This window comes from Benincasa hispida, chromosome 9, assembly GCF_009727055.1.
Source record: "Benincasa hispida cultivar B227 chromosome 9, ASM972705v1, whole genome shotgun sequence".
NCBI classification, from domain to species: Eukaryota; Viridiplantae; Streptophyta; class Magnoliopsida; order Cucurbitales; family Cucurbitaceae; genus Benincasa; species Benincasa hispida.
The window spans coordinates 67,233,566-67,259,371 of NC_052357.1; positions in this window are offsets into that span (position 1 = coordinate 67,233,566).

Genomic DNA, 25,806 nt, shown 5'->3' on the forward strand with positions numbered 1-25,806 from the left:
GACATTACCTATTTGGAGAGCACTGCAGGATATTTACATATCACAAAAGCTTAAAATATATCTTTGATAAAAAAGAGTTGAATTTAAGACAACGAAGATGGATTGAATTGATTAAAGATTACGACTGTTCCATCTAGTACCACCCTAAGGCTAATGTTGTGGCAGATACACTAAGTAGGAAATCCTCGGGACCCAAGGCCATTATTGGTTCAATAAGAGAAATGCCATTGCAAGAGTTCATGAATTCCAGAACCGCTTTATCAGTGAAATCGTCAGAAGGAATGATAACTACTTTTTAGATAAGGCCGACCTTAGTAGAAAACCTTAAGCGGGATCAGTTGGAAGACCTTGATTTTCAGAAGATTGCTGATGATGTAAGTAAGGGCATCGGGGTTGACTTTCAACTGGGAATATACAATGTATTAAAGAAGGAGGGGAGAATGTGTGTGCCTAACAAGCTACAGCTTAAATAAGCCATTCTAGAGGAAGAACATAGTTCCACTTATGCCATGCATCCAGGTAGCACTAAGATGTATAGAACTTTGAAGAAATCTTACTGGTGGCCTGGGATGAAAAGAGACATAGCAAAATATATGGACCGATGTATAGTCTGTCAACAAGTAAAACCTGAGAGACAAAGACCAGCAGAATTACTCAATCCACTTCCAGTGCCTGGGTGGAAATAGGAGCATGTGACAATGGATTTTCTATTTGGATTGCCTAAGACACCCTCAGGATTTGATGGCATTTGGGTAATAGTCGATAGACTAACCAAGACGGCTAAGTTCATACCAGTAAAAGTTAATTTTACACTAGATCGTCTAGCTAAGATTTATGTGGATAGGATAATTAGTCAATATGGAGCCCCAATGTCGATAGTGTCGAATCGAGACTCGAGATTTACTTTAAAATTTTGGCGTAGTTTAAAAAAGGCTATGGGCACTAAATTTCATTTCAGTATGGGTTTTCATCCGCAAACAGATGGATAGTCGGAAAGAACTATAAAGACACTGGAAGATATGTTAAGAGCTTGTGTATTACAATTCAAAGGAAGTTGGGATACACACCTACCATTGATTGAATTTACCTACAACAATAGCTATCATTATAGTATTAGAACGGCTCCCTATGAAGCATTGTACAGCCGACCTTGCAAGACCCCAGTATGCTGGAATGAAGTCGGAGAACGACAATTATTGGGTCCAGAATTAGTTCAACAAACAACAGAGAATATGAAACTTATCAGGGATAATTTTAAGATGGCTCGCGATAGACAGAAGAGCTACGCTGATAAGCGAAGAAGAGAACTAAAATTTGCAGCTGAAGAACAGGTATTTCTCCGGCTATCACCATGGAAAGAAATTCTCCAGTTTGGGAGAAAAGGGAAGTTAAGTCCACGATACATCGGACTATATGAAATAGTGGAACGGGTTGGTCCAGCAGCTTATAAGCTGCAGTTGCTGATGGAGCTAGCTCGTATTCACGACGTATTTCATGTGTCAATGCTAAGGAAATACGTGCTGATCCCATGCACATACTAGCAACACAAATAGTACAACTCAAAAAAGATTTATCTTACGAGGAGGAGGCCATCGAGATCTTGGATAGGAAAGACCAGGTACTCAGAAATAAGACGATTCCTTTGGTGAAGATGCTATGGCATAATCATGGAATCGAGGAAGCTAACTGGGAACCTGAAGAGCAAACGAGGAAGAGATATCCTCAAATTTTCAAATAACATATCAGGTGAATTTCGAGGACGAAATTTCTTTTAAGGGGGGAATGATTGTAAACCTCGAACTCTAGGTTTCCTAGATAAGCATGCTTAGCCAAAGGAATGTCATAATATATATTTATTAAGTAGAAATTCCTATTTGTCTATAGGAGTTATGATGGAAAGGAAGGGAAAAACATACTAAATGAGGGGCGACGTGATAGTAATCCTTGAACTTTGGAGGCAGTAGGAAGTTTTTGGAAGAAGAACTTCAAAAGCATAGTTTCGGCAATTGACATGAGCAAATTTTAGTAAAATCAGTTCCATTCGAAAACCGAGAGAAGCTAGTTTGTGAGGTTGTGTTGTCGGAGGAAGTTTGCACAAGGAGAAGAACAAAAAGTGAAGAAAGAATAGAGAAGGCAGAATCTTGGGTTAATCAGAGCCTGAGGTAAAGTTTGGAAGTTCCAGGCCAAACTAGAAGGAATTCTTGGCTAATTCAATTCTAAACAAGTTTGTAGAAGGAAGTTTCTTGAAAAGAGCTCTGAATTTCGAGTTATGTATTTTTAAAGTTGTAATAGGGAAACGGTGCATAAGCAAACAACTGCTTGGGTTGAATAAGCAACCAGTTCACCGTGGGAGTTATAGCGAGATGTAGGGATGAGGATCTCGCCTATAGAGGAAATCTCACTGGTATCGCTCTAGAGAATCTCGCCAATCTCACTCTAGAAGGAAATCTCGCTAGGAATTGGGGTGAGTATCGCTAGGATGAAATTTGCAGGAAAAGCCTGATCTCTCTCTAGAGGATCTCGCTAGTATCGCTCTGGAGGATTTCGCTAGCATCGTTCTGGAGGATCTTGCTAGCATCACTCAGGGGGATCTTGCTGACCTCGCTCAGGGGGATCTCATCAGTAAAGTTGTCTGTGTTGATGAAAGTTCTCTCAATAAATGAATTAATTGAGGTATTTTACTAAGAATTCTAAGTAGTTTAATCGGGAATTATATCTTTTCAGGCCAAAAAGAGCTAGGGGAAGTGTACAAACCATTAAGAGCCTGACGAGCAGTGAGTGACTAAGTAAACTTAAGGTTTCCAATACTCATACATATATGATCAAGTAAAGCACAATGACATTAATGATGAAATTATACTTCCTCATCAACAAATGGTGGGAGAATAACTTAATGCATGTTTCCAGCTTATATGTGTGTAACACAGGCCAAGGTATGTCGTGTAACTGTTACAAAAGCTATGTTTTGATTTTGATATATGCTTCCTAGAGGAAGGCTTTGAGAGAATGAGTTCTTGTGTAAATAAGTGACAATGGAACAGTTTTTGTGTAAATACTAGGCAATGGAACTTAATTTGATGTTACAAAATACACATATTATACCGAAGGACATTTGAGAAGGTATCTAACCAATTTGGTACCGAAGGACATTTGAGAAGGTACTTGGCCAATTTGATACCGAAGGACATTTAAGAAGGTATCTGGCCAATTTGATACCGAAGGACGTTTGAGAAGGTATCGTAGTAGCTTGATACTGAAGGACAAATTTGAGAAGGTATCTGAACAGAAGCACCTAAGATATGATGGTACTTAGTATGGCCACGTGCACATAGGCAGTTCTGAATGAGAGGCCGAAATATAGGTCTCTTGGTCAGTAATAAACGTTGGGAGTTAGAGCATTTAGGCTCGTTCTCAACTAGGAAATAATGATGTTTGATGATATATAAGAATGGTGTAAAGCTACATTTAGTGACAATTGTTTGAAACACTCATTAATATATTTACATGTTTATAGTAATGTAATGCATAATGTTATACGATGTTATAGTCACTCACTGGACTTTAAGCTCATGGAACCTTTGTGTTTTCCCTTCTCAGGTAGTAGTCAGTTTCCTCAAGGTTGATTCCTGCTGCTGCTTGCCATTGAAAGACTCGGCTTATTAAGAAGACTTAGGTTGATGACCTGTTTATGTACACATGTTTCGAGAGGGACTAAGGCTTCTTTAGGAACGTTTGGGCCATCTGTGAATATTTTTCTGTAAAAGTAATGTCTTGGCTGTATGCATGTTTTTATGTAATCTTTGTAGAACCTTAAGGGAGGTTTGTTGTATGCGTATATTACTAATGTTTTCAGCGGGTTGGTATTTAGATTAAAAGGCTTGGGTGGTGGGTGCTGGCAGTAGGGTTAATAACTACCACGGTCATATCCTCTTCCAGATTGAAAGGGTAATCTGGGAGGGGGTGTGACAGTGAACCACCAAGAGATCTTCTCTACTTTTCTCAGCCTTGAATTTGAGTGGTGGAACTCGAATATGAGTGAATTTGGTGAAGGAAATTGAGAGAGTTTGTGAGTAAGAAAATGAAGTAGTAGAAAACTAATTTTTCCAGCTGAATATCTTCTTAGCTACTTCTATTCAGCAAATTGAGAGAGTTTTATATTTCTTCAGCATGCAAGCATTCCTCAGCCATCAAATGGCCAACACCTATTTCAACTAAAGGTGGGATTTGTGTATGCTTGTAGGAAGAACACCTCCTACTTGAGGTGTTTGTGGGTAAAACCACTTAATCCAAAATTTTCAATTTTTCATTTCAAAATTCAATTAATTCAAAAATTAATTAAAAATGATTTAATTAATTCATAATTAATCAAATCTAAAATATCAAAATCCAATTTCTCTACTTCAAATAAAATTGAAAATTAATTTTAATTTTAATTAACTAAACATAATTAATTAATTAATTAATTTAATATCAAATATTAAATTAATCACATACCTAATTTTAAACACGAATCTTATTCATGTAGTTAATATTTAAACCAACATTTAAATATTATAAAATCTCCATTTTGTTTAATTTCAATAAATTAAACGTTAATTGTATCATATATAATTATACAAACCCTAATTCAAATTTGAACCTATTTAAATTCAAACCCTAATTTCAATTTGAACGTATTCAAATTGATATCATTCCAAATTCACTCAATTTAATAATTCAAGGTTTTCATGTTTTACGAGCTAGTAGAGGGACCTTATGGACCTACAGATCATGAGCTCCAACGATTTAAGATTAATTGGCTAAAACTCTTCAGACCAAATTAATCGGTATTCGTTAACTATCAAGTCACACCACTATAGCTCGATAGTTGCACTCTCCTCACTATAAATATATTTGTATCCATATGATTTAACCATAACCAGTAATTCGACCATTCACAGGTTGTTCGTAATAACGACTGGGTCAATATGCTGGTTTACCCCCGATATTATGTCTTGTTTCTTAAGTTCCAACTGACCCTCTAATGAATAATTGATTTATGATCTAATCACTAAATCGAATCCCTCTCGGGCTAATGAGAGGGTGGGGCCCCTTGTTCAAGACCTGGATATAGTACTTAAGAGAACAACCTTTCTCCTATCTCTAATCGGGTAGGTGCGAATTCATCTGCACCCTATGCCCCCAGCTATCTATCTGGTCTTACCCCTAAAATGGAAGGCTTATTAAGCTGGCGATGTGAATCAACCCTCACCCATGTAAATCTAAGAATAATCTCAAATAAACAGGAGTTCATAGTTAGCTCAAGATTAAGATCGAGTTACCTAGGTCATCTAAGTGAAATAGTCAGTCTTAATTAGTAAACAATATTATATATTAAGAGTGACTTATTTCTTGGTCTGATCTTACGCAAACTCATTCCATAGGACGTTCCCATTACTCATGTCAATACATGAACGAATCAGAATCATTTCTTTTGTAGCACCTTTACAACAAGTTGTAATAACTGTAGAGTAGGCCGCATCCAACAGTGTTACTAGAATAAGGTACCCAACCTTAATCATGTACTATAGACTGTTTTGACTATTTACTCGAACTTTGATCCATCTTTATGTCTTTACATAAAGTTCAAGTATTCATATAACAGTCATGAATCTTAGTTTATTGGATTTAGACTGTATGAATGCAATTTAAAGATTCAATAACAACTTTATTGAAGAAATATTGAATAACATCTTTATTGTTAATAGAATGTGTTTAAGTTCACAAACCGCAGTTTTAGGACACACAACCCAACATTTCTAACTTACACATCGTTAGTGTGGCAAACATTACACTTGTGTTTGGATCTTTCTATTATATAGGTCATGTTCTTCTTTGAATTAAATAATTACAATTCTTGTCACGTGAAGGTCAAGTACGTCTTATGTCACACCCTTCCCCATATTACCCTCCTAATCCGAGAAGAGATGTAAAGACAGCAGTTGCTAACCCTCTTATGGAAACTACTGCTCAACATACTTCTGTAAACCTGTGTCCTTCACACCTGTTATACCTGATTAGCAATTCAATAATTCACTTTAGCACACAATCTCAACAACAACTTAAAGCATACATATTACTATTAACCAAAATATCAACTTCAACATGCATAATAGTTCCAGGAAACCAAGTCTATTACAACCACTATTCGACATAAGTTTGCCTTGTTCCCCATGAAATTAACATAAAGACTAGATTAATAAAACATGATGAAAAACCTAAACTTCAAACTTTCTGAGGGTATGAGAAGTGGCTGACTGATAGAACTGCTACCTTTGAAGACCTTTCTTCAAGATTCCCTTGAACAACTATGAACCCTTTGAAGACTTTCTTCAAGAAAACTTCGAACAAGTTAGAACACGACCACAAAGACTTCCTCGACATTCTCAGGTCGAGAACCCAGGAATGGTAGACTCTGGCTATTTTGGATTTGAGGGTATTTTGTGGAGAGGAATAAGGAATTGAAATTGTTCAACAACAAAATCCAATTCACACACATAAAACTCTTCTGTCTTTTCTCACTATCTCAATCGATCAACCTTGCAAGAAGAAGAAAAATTTTCTTTTTCAACATGCTAAATATTACAACCACCCACTTATGGCGTGGAGAGAAAATAGGGGGAAGGAATTGTAACTCTCTTCCTCATTTTTATTTAAAATAAAAATGATATTTAATATATTTATTAAATTATATGTTATATCAAATATAACATATAACCTATAGACTTAATATTGTATCACATACAATATAACATATAGTTTCTTTTCTCTCTTATATGATATTTAATATAAATCACATTTATATTAAATTTAACAACTATGAATCCAATTCATAGAATCTATATTTGAATCTTATTCAAATATTTATTTCCTCTCATTAAGCTATAATGTATTAAATACATTATAATAATTATATCACATATAATTAAAACAACTTAATTATATCATATATAATTAAATCTCTCCACTAATTGGGAAATTCTTATCAATAGAAAAATCCCAAAAAGATTTACACTTTATAGCAAAAGTTCTAAAAGTGCTTTGTATTTTTGGAACTTTTTGCTATAAAGTGTGAATATTTTTATTTTTAAAAAGGACCCTACTAATTTGAACAATTCAAATTAATCCAAATGCTGATTCTCCATTAATCTTATTGAGATACTAAGGGAACCTCATGAACTTGTAGCTTGAAGCTCTAATGGTACATGAATAATCAATTAAAATTTTTAATTAAATTATTCACCATCCGTTAACCATCGAGCACTCCATTAAATACCGACAGTTGCATTCTTTGTAGTGCAAATATATTTTTGTGTTCATTGGATAAATCCACAGTATGATGACCCTTCACAAATTGCTTGTAAATACAGCTAGGCCAAAATTACCATTTTGGCCCTATATTTACCCCTAACTTCTTAAGTACCATTGATTCCTCTAATGAATAATAGATCATAATCCAACTATGACTAAATTTCTCTCAGGCTAGGAGAGGGTATGACACCACATTGTTCAAGACCCGGAATCAGCCCTTAAGGGAGAAATTTATCTACTTACTCCGACCTCAAAGAAGGAGTGAATTCCTTCTTGTGTAGCTGTGTTCCCAGCTCCCCAATTAGACGATCTAGCCACTCTCACTCATACAAATCAAAGGATCACCCTCATAGGTAAGAGTTCACAATTCACTCAGGATTCATGTCATGTTACCTATGGTCATCCAGCTGAAATGTAAGTCTTTATTATGAATGACATTATATAACGAGACTAAACATTTCGTGGTCCGGTCTTATACAAACTCCTTTGTATATATTATACCCGCTCACATGTTTATACATGAATAATGAGGATCATATTATTTCTAGCACTTTATAACAATTGTAACACCTACAAAGCGGATCAAACTCATAGTGTCATCAGGATAAGGTATTTAGCCGGATAAATCTACTACAGACTATTTAGGTTATCACTTAAACATGATCCATCCACTCGTATGTCTTTATATACATGTTTAAGTTACAAAGATAACCTTGGATGTTAGTTTGTTGGTTTGTAGTTAATGCAACTAAAATATCATATATTTTATAGACAATGGATTTGAAAAAAAATATCATATATTTTATTAAATAACAATGAATTTATTTAATAATGTTTACAAACTATAGGATCCTACGAGATTTAGGGCAATGAATTTGTTCAATACTGTATTATTATTTATTGAATATAAAGCAATATGTTTCCAAATAGAAAACAATATGTTTCAAAACTATTACCTTAAAAATATGTTTCCAAACTATTGAACTCCACCGCTAATCACGTTGATCTATGAGATGTGCTAAAAATAGAAAAAAGAAATTTAGTGTTTGTAAATTTTTTTTTAAAAAAAAATAAAACAAAATTAAAGACAAACTTTTACTTATCACCTAAGATGACATACACCAAACGAAGATCTTGAACGAATGGAACTCTCGAAAAGACAAGTGAATGCAAAAAATGGAGTGAAATTATTTAAAAGCAACAAGAAAAAAAAAGAAAAGAACAAATAAAGATAATTACCAGAATTAGTAGAAGGATGGGATGCACGGAGAAATGAGAATATAATGAAAGAAAGAAAAAAAAAAAAAAAAAAACAAAATAACAAAAGAAAAGAACAAATAAAGATAGTTACCACTAGATCGGGAAGAAGAATGGGTAGTTTTAGTCTCCATTGTCCAATTTTTAGGCCAAATATGGCGGAATCGAAAACATACCACGAAGAAATAGTGTTTTAATCTTCGATTTCCATTATAAATTTTTTAATTTCAATTTTTTTATTTAAAAAAAAAGTCAATGTTTTAACATTTTTCAATTAAACATCCGCTATTAGATTTTTTTTTTTTTTTTTTTTTTTTTTTTTTTAATTTTTAGAAACAAACCATTTCAATTTATCCAATCCCAAATGAACTAGCACAAGAATAATAGGAGAAGCCCACTTTTGACCTAATAAGATAGGCTAAGAGTATTGTGAACAAACTAACGTCGACAAACAGTCCGATAATGATATTTATAAGTGAGTCTTCAGACTAACTGACGTGGCTATCTATGTAAGTAAGACCCGAGTAACTCGAACCAACCTAACCCAAATGTTTCATGATTGGGTTGGGTTGGATTCATTTTTTAATGAGGATTATTTGGATCGAAGAAATTTACAATAACAATTGAGTTGGGTCTAAAAATTGTTCAATCCAACCCAACCTACGCTCCTAATATTTAGGATGATAATGACAAAAAATACTCACTTCTATATTCTTGTTCTTAAATACTTTAAATCTTTAACTAGCATCGACTAAGTTTTCCATTATCTAATTTGTTTGAGGCAATAATAATTTTTCAGCGTAGAATTAATTTAATAAAATTAAAAGTTTCATGAGGTAAAAATTGATTCGAGATTAAATAGAAATATAAAAATGAGTTTTTGCCTAATTTTTAGGCCAACATGTGTTAGTCTCGAGTGTACATTTTAAAATTTTTAATTTTAACTTTTTTTTTTATTGAAAAAAAGTAATGTTTTAACATTTTTCAATTAAATATCTTCTATTAATTTTTTTTTTTTTTAAAAACAAACCATTTCGATTTATCCAATGGAGAAATGAGCTATGATAATAGGAGGTCAATTCAGACCGCTTCCAAAGCTTCCAAATCCACTTTTGACTTAATAAGATAGGCGAAGAGTATTTATAGGTGAGCAAAGTAGCGTAGCGACGAACCGCTCGATAATATTATTTTGGAGGTATGTTTGATTTCTTTTCCTATTGGGGTCTGAATTTCCTAATTTTGTGTATTTTTTTTTGTAGTTAATTTATCCATGAATTCTCATTTTTGTATAGGAACCCTCCACAATATACTCAAGTGTAGACTAACTTTCATTAAACAAAACATGAACCACTTAAAAAAAGCTGAGCTGCAATCGGTTTTGAGATGTCTCTAAATATTGTTATTACTTTTTAGGTAGGAGGAAGGTTCTGAAATGCAAACTTGCGAAGCTTACAAAGACAATTTGATTTATTAATGAAATATAATGAATTTAAAAGAGTAAGATCACTCGGAAAATGCTTTTAATATTTAAAATTAATTTCAATAATATAAAAAATATTGGAATAAATAGTATGTGTTTATTCGTGTAGAGTTGCATTGTTTTATGAATGAATATGTCTTTTCGTAATTAAACAATTTGAATAAGCGACATAACTACTAAATATGTCTCTTATCCAAATTGCATTTGAAAACCTTTTCATAAGCACTTTTCTCCCATAAAACTTTTCTACTTTTTATGATTTTTTTTTTCAAGTTTAGTTTACTTCTACAAAATATAATTTGTTAAATCTTATGGACACAATGTTGCTTCTATAAGAAAGACAATATGTTCTATTTTGGAAGACAATTACTCATGAAACTAGAATTAATAAAATTGTATTAAAAGGTGATGTGAAGTTGTTGGGTTCAGATTCTCTCAAATATACCAAATTATGCATTTTTTAATTTTTTAATGATATTTTTTTATAACAACATTTAGAATTATAAAATTAAACATTGAGTAAATTTTGAATGATTAAAAGTATATTTCAAAAATTTTAAAAATAATTTTAACAATTTCAAAATCACTTCAACCTCGTATTAAAATTTAAATAATAAGCTTGAGATTTAATAAAATTACAAAGTTCGTAACTGCTTTAAGCTTGGGCTTTAAATCGGCACTCCACTTAACGAGTGACGGTCGGTCGTTAGCATTTGCATACGTATAGTTGATTTTCATAAAATATCAGAAATATCCTTTTTTATCTTAAAATATTACATCATACGAAAAGATAATGGAAAAGTAGATTAGAATCTACAATATGTTCAACCAATAAAATTATGTTAAGGTCAGCATGTGGTTTTTTTTTTTTTTTTTTTGCTTTTATGTTGAGATTTGCGACGTTATTATCATTTTTTTTAAGTATAGAATATCATTTTTAGTAGTTTCTAATGTTTGAGGATGGTTGATAATCATTTTGTTTTTATGTTATTTATTTGTGAAAAGTTAAGTTATTTAATATCGTTACAATTTCATCAATGTGAATAAATATGTAATTTAATAGATATTAGCTTCATATGAGATAATAGACACTCTTTATGTATGTATTCATTTTTTTATTATAGAAAGATCCTGACTATACCATGTTACGGGTGCATCACATCATTTTTTAAGTATAAAATATTTTTTTCCCTTTCAAGAAGTAAGTGATGAATGAATTACTTCATAGTAATTAAAATATGTTTGATCGTAAAATGAAGATTAGACTGAGTTTGCCTTGATTTGATTAGCCTCCGTTATTTTTTAGATTAAAATTTGATATTTTTATTTAAATCCGTGATATATTCAAAAGTAGTTATGTTGGAGAATCTTCACAAGTATTTCTTTTTAAAAATTATCAAAGTATGTCATTTTTTTATCTCCTTTTCTTTCTTTTATCTCTTTTTTGTATTGTTTCTCATCTTTATGAGGTTTGTTTGTGTTGGAAATCGAATTCACGTTCATAGAGATTTAGTTGAATGTGTTTGTTATTTGTATATGTTTTATGAATATTCAAATCTTGATAACAGATTTTATATCTAAAAAAAATCATTTAGTCAAGAAATTTATTTGTTATTTTGATATATATTTGTTTTTAATTACTAGGTTTTTCTTTTTCACAATTGATATTGAAAAATGTGTTATAAAATAAAGTATGTCATCTATTATTTTTTAATAATATTTGCCATTTCTTTTGCTTTTTTGACCTTTTTTGTCAAAGTAAATGATGAACGAATCAATTAAATTTTGATTTTTTTTTAAATCTTTGATATTGTTATGGGTAATTTGGACCTAAGGTAAAATTATTTTAAGAGGCTCAACTAAGGTTTAAACAAGTAATGGAAAGTGGTTGGGCCCAATTTGATGTACAAAATCCAATGAAAATAATAGAAGGTGAGGTAAGAATGAGCCGAAGCCTATCCCAAGAGCCTTGGCCTAAGGTCGAGACTGAGCCTGGTCGTTTGACTATGGTTGATTCTCTCCATGTCGAATGTTCAATAAAACCTCCATAATGGATACAGTCGAGGTTTACCCTACCATTTCGATCCAAGATCGATTCCTCACATGTTGGATGATAAAAAAGAACCCTAATACTTCTCCTAGATAGATTGGGAAACATAATCCTTAAAATGTTAGGTCATAGCAATCTATAAATAAACCATGAGCGTATTGTGGAAAGGAAGTAAGTTTTATTTGATGACAGTTCACTTGATAATTCCTCTCGTTTTGCAGGCTATTTTTCTTCTCTATTCAAATAAATTTATTGTTGTTGTCCATCAAAGATCAAAGGCCTTGACAAAATTTTGGTATCAACAGATATATTCATGAGTAGTTAAGTGAGTATCTCCAAAATGATTTTTTTTTTAAAGATTAACAAATAAATAGGTCATTTATTTATTTATTCTCATTCTTTTTTCTTTTTTAGTATTAGTATTGTTTCTCATCTCTTTTAACGTTTGTTAGTGTTGGAAGTTGGTGAATTCAAAGTAAGACATTACAAGAATTTGGGTTTATTCGACGCTGGGGTCGTCGACAGAAGCTAAGAACACCGTCGGGACAACCTTTCCCGACGGTTTAAATGTTGTTGCCTGAACCGTCGGGGAAACTTCGTTGGAAAAACCTTTCCCGACGATTTGGAAGCCCTACTGTAGGGGAAAAGAATTATCTCGACAGAGAAGGATGGGGTTTTTTCCCTGACCCTGAAGAAAGTCGTCGGGAAAATGGCATAACTCTCGACGATATACCATCAGGATGGTACTATTAGCCCGACGGTCTTTGAATTGTCGAGATGAGGTAATTTATCTCGACGGTGAGGGTGTCGTCGAGTATTTTACTTTCGCCTGACGGTGACGTGGACCATCGAGATATATCTATCGCCCGATGATTGGGGACTGTCGGGCTATATCCTTAACCCCGATGGTCTCTAGCCACTGTTGGGATATCTTTAAAGCCCAACGGTGTCTAGTCACCAACGGGAGTTCTTTGCCCGACCCTTTTACCGTCGGGAGACCGTTAGGATTTCTTTAAATAAATAAACATATTTAAATACCTATTTAAATTTATTTATTTATTTATTTTTATATCTGTTTTTTTTCCTCAAATGTCATACCTGTTTGAATCTTACATATATCAATCAAACTAAAATAAGATTGCCAAAATGAAGTAAATGTCAATAATAGATCAATAATATATAGAAAACACGTTTGAATCTACAGTTGGGGATGATGCCCTAAATTATTGGGTCCTGTAGTTTGTAAACACTGTATTGAACAAAAGCTTGTGATGTAATAATATATGATATTTTCTTCACTATTGTCTATGAAACATGGGATGTTTTATTTGCTTTACCACAAAGCAAAAAAAAAGATCCTTGGTTGTCGTTGTAAGTTAAGCATATATGTGGAGACATATACAGGCGGATCATGCCTTAAGTGATAACCAAAATGGTCTTTAGTATATGGATATAGGAGGGGAACCTTATCCTCGTGACACTACAAATGCGGCCGACTTTGTAGAATAGTTACAAGTGTTGTGACTTGCTACAGATGGTCCAATCTTGATCATTCATGTGGAGACATGCGAGTGGGTGCGTCCTATACAAAAGAGTTTGTATATGACCGGACCACAAAGTGTTATAGTCTCGTTATATAACGTCGTTCATGACAAAGACTTCACTTCACTAGGATGACCATAGGTAATATGACCTTAATCCTGAGTGAGTTGAGAACTCCTGCCTTTGAGGGCGGTCCTTTGATTTGCATAGGTGCCAGTGGCCAGATTGCCGACTCAAACCTATCACTTTGGGGATTCATCTGATTTGGGAGCTGGGAACTCAGCTACACAAGATGGAATTATCTCCTTCCTCGAAGCAGAGGTAAGTAGATAGATTACTCCCTTAAGGGCTGATTCCTGGACTTGAATGATGTGGCGCACTACACGCCTTCTCATGGCGCGGGAGTTGTCCACACATAGTAGGACTATGTTGTATTGTTCATTAGAGGGATTAGTGATACTTAAGAAGTTAGATGTAACTACAGGGGCAAAACGATCAATTGGCCCAGCTGTACTTACGAGCATCTGTGAAGGGTTATCGTACTGTTGACTAGTTATATCCGATGGACATAGAAATATATCTGTGGTGAGAAGAGTGCAATTGTTGGTCTTTAGTGGAATGCTTGGCTGTTAACGGATGGTGGATCTCGTGGCTAAAGAGTTTAGTCAGCTATTCACGTACCATTAGAGCTTCAAGCCATAGGTTCATAAGGTCCCATTGGTAGCTCAATGGATTCAAGTTGAGAATCAGTTTTTGGGTCAGTTTGAAGTGTTTAAATTGACAAGAGAAAGTTTGATTATATATGATATGATTAAACTAGTTAATTATATATGATATAGTTGACATGATGTATGAGATACATTAATTGAAGGAAAATGATATAAATATGATTTATATCTATTGGAGGAGAAAAGGACTATGGTTTATATGTTGCATATGATGTGATATTCAAACTATAGGTTATAAATATAATATGATTATATTTATTTTTAATTAAAAAATTATGAGATAATTTTTTTGTGGGTTTTTCTCCATAACCGTACGAGATAGTGGGAGGTTGCATTCAATTTTCATAATCAAAGGATAAAATGAAAATAGTTTTTATTTTGCAAAAGAGATCGGATAATCGCTTCACGAATTGTACACTATCCATCATCTAGCTAACGAGAGCATACACGATAGCTCAAGTTGTCCTAAATGATCGTGTACATGCGCAGATTACATAAACGATTGTATAGCATTTTCTAAATGATCGCGTGCAAGAGCGAGTTTTCCTAAACGATTGTCTAAACGATCAGCCTTGATTTACTAAACGATCGTGCACTTGTTTCTAAATGAACAAGCACTCGTCTATACGATAGACTCCAAACCTCTCCCACTTGCTTGGTCGTTGTAAATGATCGTAGTTTTCTCCTCCCTTCTACCAAATCCAACAGAGCCCACACCTCCTGGATTCTCATTCCAAGAATACTGAGGTTACTGGGTGGTGGCATCCTCCTTGCTGCTTGTTCGTGTAGAAGACCATTCGGTGGTAAGCGATAGCGAGATTTGGTAGACGATTGGCTTGGCTTGCACAAGGACAACGAGAGGTGTGTTTCTTTGAAGAGAGCAAGAGAAAGGCAGAAGAAGTGTTCTTCAAAGGTGAATCTTTCAGTCTTTTATATTTCTAAGTTAAAAGCATGCCGTAATTTGTTAGTAAATGCATACTTGTATGTATGTGTGTGAATGCAGTATTTCTATCACAATGACTTTGGAACGATCTTGCTTTCGCTCATAGGTACTCTTTGATAAAAGATCCTTCATCTACAACCTTAATCCAAGAGTTTCTATAACATCCATAATTTCTTAATCGGAAAAAACTTTACATGATAACAAAGTAAATATTGGGAGATGTACAATTCCTAAATCCAAAACAACATTAACAAAAATCTACAACCTAAATACGCTTGCCGAGAGATGCATCTTTAACAAAAATCTCCAGATACCTACAAAATACAAATTTAAATAAGTTTAATGCTCAATATACTATATACCAATCTCAACTAAACAAACCAACTTACCTCAATCATAAACAAACCAAAAAACCAAGAAACCAACTAAGAACATTAATGAATTGAACTCAATCATAAACAAACCAACTTACCTAAATCATAAAGAAACCAACTTACCTTAATCACAAACCCAACAACCCAACTCAATCATAACTTAAACTTAAACATACTTGTATTTAAATATAGATATGCAATCAACTGAAACAAACTAACTAACTCAAACAAAAACTAACTTACACAATCAAACAAACTAACTTACACAATCAACTGAAATAAATTAACTTACACAATCAATTGAAACACCCCCTACCCCTCACCCCCCAAAATTATTCTCAATTGTAATATACAAACCAACTGAAACACATAACTGAAACAAACTAACTTACACCTGTCTCTTATACACATCTAGATGTGTATAAGAGACAGCCCCCTTACCCCTCACCCCCCAAAATTATTCTCAATCGTAATATACAAACCAACTGATATAATCAACTGAAACAAACTAACTTACACACTCAACTGAGACACCCCCTTACCCCTCACCCCCCAAAATTATTCTCAATTATAATATACAAACCAACTGAAACACATATTTATACGTTTATATTGTTACCATAACTACAGGATAACAACATACACAATCATCTAATTTAGCATAAAATGAAATTCAAACTCAACTTCAGAACGTTAACTATACTTTACATAACTATACGTTTATATTGTTACCATAACTGTAGAATAACAACATATACAATCTTATAATTAGGTTTACTACGAAAGTCGAAGAGCTCATACTTAGTTTGATCTATCTTTCATAAGCTGTAAGAGCATAGCTTTCATATCCTCCATCTCAGATTGGATTCTATCTCTTGTTGTTGTTGAAGGAACCCTTATACAAGAGTACCTATCAACGGAAGCGGATCTTTCCAATTTCATTGTGACAGAATTTTCACACACACATTCTAACAAACAGATATGCATTGAAAACACTAATTACTGACATGCTTTTAAAGATAAATAAAAAAGATCGAGAGAACATACCAGTTGAATACTTTCTTCAATCGAACTCAGTCCAACGTGAATGAACTCCTCTCGTTCCTACTCGTCCAGCAATCAGTCACCTAGCAACACCATGGTCGTCTACACGATCAGCAGCGCACAAATAACAAGCAACCGAGGATGACACCACCACTCAAAGCCCTTGGTATTCTCAGAGTAAAAATCCAAAGGGTGGACTTTGATGAAATTGGTAGAGGGGAAGAGGAAAAGTGATCATGTCCTATGAACAAGCAAATGGGAAAAAGGATAAGACTATTGTATAGTTAGGTGTGCTTGATCGTATAGAGCGAGGTACATGATCGTATAGTAAACACTAAGCAATCGTCAATCAAAAGGTAAGCGATCGTTTAGTTACGCTCGGCGTGCTAAGCGATCGTCTAGCAAAGGTAAGCGATCATTTAGATAATCGTGGGTGATCGTTTAGCTATGCGGGTGTGCGATCGTTTAGGAAGGTGTACGCTATCGTATAGGCTCTCAACGCTAAGCGATTGAAGGCTTTCACACTGTGAGCAAATTTTCCGTATCACATGCAAAATGAAACTATTTTCATTTTATTCTTCAGTTACAAAAACTGAATTCAACATCCCACTTTCGAACAAATTCGGAGAAAACTTCGGTCAATTATCTTATAACCGCCTAATTAATTAAATAATGAATATAATCTTATTACATTATTCACCTATAGTTTGATATCATATATCAACTATAGTGTTTTCTCCTCTACTTGAAAATCATATTTATATCCAATTCTCCAAAATAATGTATCTCATACACTTAGTCAATCATATCATATATAATTAACTAGTTCAATTATATCATATATAATTAAACTCCCTCTTGTAAATTGCAACATTTCAAATTGACCCAAAAACTTATTCTCAACTTTTATCCAAGCTACCAAGGGGACCTTATGAACCTATGGCTCGAAGCTCTAACGGTACGTGAATAGCTGACTAAACTCTTTAGTAACGATATGCACCATCCATTAACTACCATGCATTCCACTAAAGACCGACAACTGAACTCTTCTTATCACAGATATATTTCCGTGTCCATTGGATATAACCAATCACGAGTACGATAACCTTTCACATATGCTCGTAAGTACAGTTAGGTCAAATTATCATTTTGCCCCTGTAGTTACATCTCATTCCTTAAGTACCACTGATTTCTCTAATGAACAATACAACATAGTTCAACTGTGTGTGAATACCTCTCGGACCAAGAAAAGGTATATGGCACCACATCGTTCAAGCCCTGGAATCAGCCCTTAAGGGAGCTATCTATCTATTTACCCCTGCTTCAGGGAAGGAGTGAATTCCATCTTGTGTAGCTGAGTTCCCAGCTCCCAAATCAGACGAATCCCCAAAGTGGTAGGTTTGAGTCGATGACCCGACCACTCGCACCCATGTAAATCAAAGGACCGCCCTCAATGGCAGGAGTTCCTAACTCACTTAAGATTGAGGTCATGTTATCTATGGTCATTCTAGTGAAGTGAAATCTCTGTCATAAACAGTGTTATATAACGAGACGTTAACACTTCGTGGTCAGGTCTTATACAAACTCTTTGTATAGGATGCCCCTGCTCACATGTCCCCTACATGAATGATCAGGATCAGACCATCTGTGACAAGTCACAACACTTGTAACTATTCCACAAAGCGGGCCGCATCCATAGCGTTACCATGATAATGTTTCCCTCCTATATCCATATACTACAGACCATTTTGGTTATCCTTTAAGACATGATCCACTTGTATGTCACCACATACATGCTTACGTTACATAAAGACAACCAGGGATTTTAGTTTATTGTTTTGTGGTAAAGCAAATAAAACATTCAACTGAGCAAAATTAACAAGTGAAGTAAAATATCATATATTATACTGATGGAACTCTTATTCAAGAGTATCTACGAGCGTAAGCGGATCTTTCCAATTCATTGTGATAGAATTACCGCATATACATTCAAAACATACTAATATGCATTCATCATGCTAAAGATATCAAGAAATCATACCAGATGAGGATTTCTCCTTCACAGTGAGTCTGAAACCCAATCGTCTACCTCGAATAATTACCACTCAAACAGAAGGAAAGGGAGAAGACAACACCACTCAAAGCCATCAGTATTCTTGAAGTGAGAATCCAAATGTTCGGATTTGGTAGAGGGAAGAAGGAAGAGAGACCGTACACAACAATCAAGCAAGTGGGAGAAGAGGTCGTCTATCGTATAGACAAGATGCTTGATCGTTTAGGTGAAGTATAGATTGTGTAGGAAAAGTAAGCGATCATCTAAATGATCGTGTAGGAAAAGGGTGAGAAATCGTCCGAACAATCGCGTAGTAAAAACTAAGCGATCGTATATACGATCGTTTAGTAAATACCGGGAGCTAAACGATTGCTTAGGAAAAAAGTAAACGATCGTTTAGATAATAGTGCACGACGGTGTAATCGGTATGCGATCGCTTAGCAATATCGTATATGTAAGCGATCATGCAGTCACTATCGTATAGGCACTGATTTTAAACGATGACACTATTTTTCACAATGTCCGCGCACACCGTAAACTATTTATAATGCACTCATCCGTTATTTAGAACAGAAGAGACGCCTTCCTATTTCCTTTATAACCGACCAATTAATGTGATTTTATCATATTCATAACATATAATTAATATCATATATTAATTATAATATTTTCCTCTACTAAATATAAATCATATTTAATCCAATTTCCTCCAAATTAAAGTATCTCATACATAAATTTAATTATATCATATTTAATTAACTCTTTCAACCATAAAAAATCAAACTCCCCCTTGTCAATTTGAACATTTCAAATTGACCCAAAAACTGACTCTCAACTTGTATCCAAGCTACCAAGGGGACCTTAACGGTACGTGAATATCTTACTAAAGTCTTTAGTCACGATATCCACCATCCATTAACTACTAGGCACTTCACTAAAGACCGACAGTTGAACTTTTCTTGCCATAGATATATTTTTATGTCCATTGGATATAACCAATCATCAGTATGATGGCCCTTCACAGATGCTCGTAATTATAACAGGCCAATTTACCATTTTGCCTCTGTAATTACATCTTCCTCCTTAAGTATCACTGATCCCTCTAATGAACAATACAACACAGTCCTACTATGTGTGAACACCTCTCGGGCCATGAGAAGGTGCGTGGCGCCACATTGTTCAAGCGCCGGGATCAACCCTTAAGAGAGAAATCTATCTACTTACTCCTACTTTGGGGAAGGAGTGAACTCCATGTTGTGAAGCTGAGTTCCCAGCTCCTAAATCAGACAAATCCCCAAAATGGTAGGTTTGAGTCGGCGTTCTGGCCACTCGTACCCATGCAAATCAAAGGACCGCCCTCAATGGCAGGAGTTCCCAACTCACTCAAGATTGAGGTTATGTTACCTATGGTCATCCTAGTGAAGTGAAGTCTCAGTCATGAATGGTGTTATATGACAAGATATTAACACTTCAAGGTCAAGTCTTATATAAACTCTTTGTATAGGACACCCCCACTCGCATGTCCACTATACGAATGATCAGGATCAGACCATCAGTGACAAGTTACAACATTTGTAACAATTCCACAAGGCGGGCCACGTCGTAGTGTTACCAGGATAAGGTTTCCCTCATATATCCATATACTACAGACTATCTTAGTTGTCACTTAAGACATGATCCACTTGTATGTCATTACATACATGCTTAAGTTACATAAAGACAACCAAGGATATTAAGTTTATTAGTTTGTGGTAAAATGAAAAATATCTAAATGTGCAAAGTGAAGTAGTGAAGTAAATATCATTTATATTAAGCATCACAAATGTTCGTACAAAGTTGTTTATAAACTACTAGACACGAGACTTTAGGGCACAAACCCCAACAATCTCCCACTTGTCCTAAAGCGAAGTAGGGAGTACAAGTAGACAGGTACAAAACAATAAACTAAGGCATAAAATCCCAGTGCAACAAAATCTCCCACTTGCTCTAGTCCAGCCGCGGGCGGTTTCGTAGACCTATGCTTTGAAGGTGAGCCTTAAACACTGTAGCCGTGATAGCCTTCGTAAACAAATCAGCAACGTTTTGCTCCGAGGCGATCTTCGTGACGATCACGTCTCCTCGATGCACTATCATGTGGATCGACTTTAACATGGCAATAGGTGAGAAAGTCTCTCGACTCCCTTCACCTGGGTATAACCCTTTGCCACAAGTCGAGTCTTGAAGATTTGAACCTTCCCATAAGCACCCTGTTTGCGCTTGTAGATCCATTTACAACCTATAGGTCTTACCCCATTAGGCTAATCTACAAGATCCCCATAACGATTTGAAGTACATTGAGTCGATCTCGAGATTCATGGCTTTGACCCATTCATCCCGGTCAACATCCTCCATTGCCTTTTTATAGGACAACGGATCCTCAACGTCGCCATCTGTCACCAAAGCTAGGATTTTCGTGAAACCCAGATAGCGATCAGGCGGGTTCGTAATCCTCCCACTGTGTCAAGGTTCCCTCAACTCTTGAGGTGGAACAGACCTACCAGATGAACTATCATTAACAATTCTGGTTGATGAAGTAGTTTCTTAATCAACTCTTGTTGAAGTTTTAGTAGTTTCTTTAGAAAGCTCGCTTAACACGACTTTACTACATGGACTATACTCCTGGGTATGATCATCCTCTAGGAAAGTAGCGTTCGTGGAAACAAACACCTTATTTTTGGATGGATCATAAAAGTAACTACTTTTGGAGTAACCGACAAAAAGGCACAACCTCAATCGTTATTCCAACTTCTTGTGATTTGCCTCAAGCACATGTGTTGGGCAACCCCATATGCGAAAGTGACGTAAACTAGCTTTACGCTCGTTCCAACACTTTAGAGGTGTTCTTGCAACACTCTTAGAAGGAACACGGTTGAGAATGTATAATACAGTTTCTACTGCGAAACCCCAAAACGAGTTCGATAAGGAAGCATAACTCATCATCGAACGAACCATGACCAACAAGGTTCTGGAGAAACTCGTTGGCATTTAGATTGAGTTATGGCAGATTTCAACATCTCTATGTAATGGAGGAAACTTAAGGATAAAGGTCTTAGCACATACAAGTTATTTTCTAGTTTAGCTGTACAAATTTCAACACCATCCTTACGAATAAACGCTTTATTCAATTTAAAAGAAATAGTGTAATTGTATTGTAACATACACTTTACAGAAATAAGGTTCCTTTATAGTTCAGGAACTACAAAGACAACTTTTAATATAAGAAACCTATTCTGTAAAGTAAACTGGATGTCTTCCACTGCCACAGTTGAGATGACGTGCCTGGTATCTACTTGCAACGTCATTTCACCAGCCTTCAACTGTCGCCAGGATCTAATCCCCTTTGTCTACCTTGGCCTTAGCCTTGGCAGCCTTCTTTTTCTTCAGATAACGAGGACAATTCCTTTTCCAGTGTCTGTTCAGGTTACAGTGGAAACATTTTTCTTTTTCAACCGGTGGTGGATGCTTCTTCTGAGCGACAAGTGGGGGTTAGCAAGCACATTCCTTTTCTCCTTTTAGAGATACACATCGTTCAAGCTAATGAACAATATAACATCTTCCTCCTTAAGTACCACTGATCCCTCTAATGAACAATACGACATAGTCCTACTATGTGTGAACACCTCTCAGACCATGAGAAGGTGTGTGGTGCCACATCGTTCAAGCTTCGGGATTAGCCCTTAAGAGAGCAATTATCTACTTACCCCTACTTTGGGAAAGGGGTGAACTCTATCTTGTGACGCTGAGTTCCCAGCTCCCAAATCAGATGAATCCCCAAAATGGTAGGTTTGAGTCGGTGTTCTGACCACTCGCACCCATGCAAATCAAAGGATCGCCCTCAATGGCATGAGTTCCCAACTCACTTAGGATTGAGGTCATGTTACCTATGGTCATCCTAGTGAAGTGAAGTCTCAGTCATGAACGGTGTTATATGACAAGACATTAACACTTCGAGGTCAAGTCTTATACAAACTCTTTGTATAGGACGCCCCCGCTCGCATGTCCCCTACACGGATGATCAGGATCAGACCATCTGTGACCTGTCTCTTATACACATCTAGATGTGTATAACCGCTCGCATGTCCACTACACGAATGATCAGGATCAGACCATCTGTGACAAGTCACAACATTTGTAACAATTCCACAAAGCGGGCTGCGTCCGTAGTGTTACCAGGATAAGGTTTCCTTCTTATATCCATATATTATAGACTATTTTAGTTGTCACTTAAGACACGATCCACTTGTATGTCACTACATACATGCTTAAGTTACATAAATACAACCAAGCATATTAAGTTTATTGGTTTGTGGTAAAATAAAAAACATCTAAATGCGCAAAATCAAGTAGTGAAGTAAATATCATTTATATTATACATTACAAGTGTTCGTACAAAGTTGTTTACAAACTACTAGACACGAGACTTTAGGGCATAAACCCCAACATATACATCACAAGCGTTCATACAAACTATTTACAAACTACAGGACACGAGACTTTAGGGCATCAACCCCAACAGTGACATACTTGAGGATGAGGAAGATGAAATTGGTTCCTGTTGTCAAATTGTCCTTGAGATCCTCACTTGAAATTGGGATGATCCCTCTTGTAGAAGTTGATGCCTTAAATCTCGTAGGATCCTATAGTTTGTAATTATATTGTACAAACATCTTATTTATCTAATAAAATATGTGATGTTTTATTTAACATTTAGTTGCATTAAACCCACAAACTAATAAACTAATATCCAAGGTTATCTTGTAGTTTAAACATGTATGTAGAGACATACGGATGGATCATGTTTAAGTGATAACCAAAATGGTCTGTAGTAGATGGATAAGACTGGATACCTTATCCTGATGACACTATGAGTATGGTCTACTTTGTAGATGTTACAAATGTTGGAAAATGCTATAAATGATATGATCCTGATCATTCATGTGGAGACATATGAGCAGGGATATTCTACAAAAGAGTTTATATAAGACCAGATCACGAAATAACTAGTCTCATTATATTACGTCGTTCATAATAGAGGCTTACATTTCACCAAGATGATCGTAGGTAACATGACCTGAATCCTGAGTGAGTTGTGAACTCCTGCTTATGAAGGCAGTCTTTTGATTTGTATGGGTGGGGTTGGCCAGATTGCCAACTCAACAAGCCTACCATTTTGGGGATTTTCTGATTGGGGAGTTGGGAACACAACTACACAAGAAGGAATTCACTCATTCCCCAATATCGAAGTAAGTAGATAAATTGCTCACTTAAAGACTAATTTTGGGGCTTGAACAATGTGGCGCCATACCCTATCCTGGCCCGATAAGGGTTTAGTCACAGTTGAACTATGATTTATTGTTCATTAGAGGGATCAGTGGTACTTAAGGAGTTAGATGTAACTACAAGGGCAAAACAGTAATTTTGGCCTAGCCGTACATATGAGCAATTTGTGAAGGGTCATCGTACTGTTGATTGGTTGTATCCAATGGACACATAAATATATATGTAGTGCGAAGAGTGCAGATGTCGATATTTAGTGGAGTGCCTGACAGTTTAATAGATGGTGAATATGTTAATTAAAGAGTTTAATTAATTATTCACGTATCGTTGGAGCTTCAAGCTATAGGTCCATAAGGTCCCCTTTGTAGCTCAACGAACATTAATGAGAATCAATTTCTGGATTAATTTGAATTGTTCAAATTAATTGAGAGAATTAATTATATGTGATATAATTATTCTAATTTACTTATATATGATATAATTACTATAATGTATTTAGTACATTATAATATAAAGTTTATTTGAGAAGAAATAAATATTTGAATATGATTCAAATATTAATTATTGTGAATTGAATTCATATAGTTAAATTTAATATAAATGTGATTTATATTAAAAGCCATTGGTGAGAGAGAATTGAAACTATAGGTTATATTGTATTTGATACAATATAGAAACCATAGGTTATATGTTATAATTGATAAAACATATATATTAATATATTAATTGATTTATTTAATAAGTAATTATGCAATATTAATTATCCATTAACTTAAAAAATCCAAGGTTATTACATGAAGTCTTGAACATGTATGTAGTTNTAATTGATTTATTTAATAAGGTAGTTATTATATAAATATATATATTAATTGATTTATTTAAAAAATAAATAAATTTTATTTATTTTTTAAAATTCAATTTTGAAATCTCTCCCCTCTTTTCTCTTCTTTACGTGATAGTGGGGTTGGTTGCTTCATCTTCCACATTCTTTTTTTTTTTTTTTTCACAGTAAGGCCAACACAAATTTTTTTTAGATTGTTTCTTCCTCCATTTTGATCTCCTCTTATCTCTCTTAATTTCCTCTTCCAAAATAGCCAGAGCACACACAAACTCGTGGATTCTCACCCAGAGAATACAGTGCTTTTCATCGTGGTGATGTCTTTCCAATCGAGGGTTTTACAATTGAAGATTGGTCTTCAAGGTAAGGGTTTCAAGAACCCAATTTTCTCTTCTGTAAATTTCTTTTAGCATGCTGTAAATTAATTGTTCTGCAATTAAATGTATATATACTTGTTTGTTTGTTGTAAAATTATTATTCTATAAATTTAAATTTTGGGTTCCGATCCCGTTTCCACTCAAGGGCCTTCAATGGTTCCTTTAATTGGTATAAGAGCGGGGTTTTTGGCCCAAATTTTCCAAAATTTCGGAATTAATTTTACAGTTTCTGGTGGAATTTTTCATTCTATCTATTCATATGATGAATATTGTTCAATGTTGTTTACAACTATGGATGGTTTACAGGATTGGACTTTTAGTTTATTGTTTTGAATTTACAAAATTGTTTTGTAAGGGCTCATATTTTGGGGCATAGCTATCAAGTTTGTACATTTAAGTTTTGAGTCGCTCATGATATTCCCGGTGATGATCTGGTGAAAACAGGGCCAAAATC